General features: G+C 48.9%; 1 protein-coding gene across 1 annotated transcript in view; it reads left to right on the forward strand.

Annotated features, from left to right (window-relative positions):
• The window catches only part of Slc7a14 (solute carrier family 7 member 14), a 119,278-nt gene that overhangs the window by 89,134 nt on the left and 28,743 nt on the right, over nt 1–1,401 (forward strand). The window lies entirely within an intron of this gene.

Below are 1,401 nucleotides of genomic sequence, written 5' to 3' on the forward strand. Positions count from 1 at the left end.
ATTTAAAAGTCATTACAATTAGGAAAGAGTCAGGGTGGGGTACGGCCTATCAGACGTGTCATCCCTCGATATCCCCCTCCCCAAATCATTTTTAGCCATTACCTAAGGAATCTAGATCAAATGATGAGGCAAGATGCAAAACAAGATTGTCTATTGATAGAAATTTCGTTGCCCACCGGAACATTTTATGAATGGGCCAATTATTACTTCCCTCTGCACACACAGTCCAGTGGCTTCGTAGTATCCTACATTGTGGGAAAGACGGCTAGGCAGGAGCAGCAGGTCCCCTCGGCCTGCCTGTCTGCTTCCACGGTTTCATCATCCACCCCGCCCTCTGGAAGCAGACCTGGCTCTGTACCTTCGTGCCTCTACAGAGCTGGAGGCTTAGCCTAGGCCGAGCTGTGTGGCCGGAAGACTCTGAGAATTGCTGGGAGACTTGACCACACTCCTCCAACCATTCTACTGCATTCTCAGAGGCAATGCGCCAATGATACACGCCTGAGGGCCACTCTCTGACTACATGGGCCTTAGCCATGCCTCGGGGAACACTTGGTCTCCTACTGGTCAGTAAACAACCAGTCTATACCAAGTGGCTGGGCTGTCATGGCTTATGCTGCTGTCTTCCCTGGTCGTGCATGGTTTCCCTGGGGCACCTTGATTCCTGCGGAACAGCAAAGGAGTGGTCCTTCTACACATGACCTACCCTACCCATTTCAGGCTTTTAGTTCCCTTTCTCAGAGTCAGGGTTGTTTTATACATGCCAGGGGCAGTGACGTGTGACTTCTAGCTCCCATTGTTTAGGGCCAATGCTAAGGAAATCAATTTTATATCAGATTTTTGACATAGAAAGGAAGACGGGACCCCTACAGGTGTCCCCTATCAAGGGCATCCTGGTTAAAAAGAGACACGGTGGCTACACAGATAGAGCACAATTGGATTCTATGCTGATGCCATGGTCATGGCCTGCAGGACCCTCAACACTAAGACAGACAGAGGAGGTGAAATGTGAGTCCTTAATGTGGCCACGTCAGCCCACTGTCTGTGGAAGTCTCAAACGCTTTCAGAATTTTGCACTCTCAGCCTGGGGATGAGGAGGAGCACAGATAAGAACCAGGGGGATCCTGAAGGCATAAAAGAAGCACTAGTCTTGTGCTGAGGAAGATAGCCCGAGGGATAAAGGTGCTTGCTGCCAAGCAGACAGCCTGAGACAGACGCCCACTATCCACATGTAAGAAGAGAACTGGGTTGCTCTGAGATGTCCTTCAGCTTCTGTGCACGCACCACGATGTGCAAGCGTGTTAGCGTGTGTGTCAAAAATACACAGATGATGGATGGATAGATAGATAGATAGATAGATAGATAGATAGATAGATAGATAGATAGATAGATAGATAGATAGAT

The sequence above is a fragment of the Psammomys obesus genome, unplaced genomic scaffold (assembly GCF_907164565.1).
Source record: "Psammomys obesus unplaced genomic scaffold, mPsaObe1.curated_primary_1811, whole genome shotgun sequence".
NCBI lineage: Eukaryota > Metazoa > Chordata > Mammalia > Rodentia > Muridae > Psammomys > Psammomys obesus.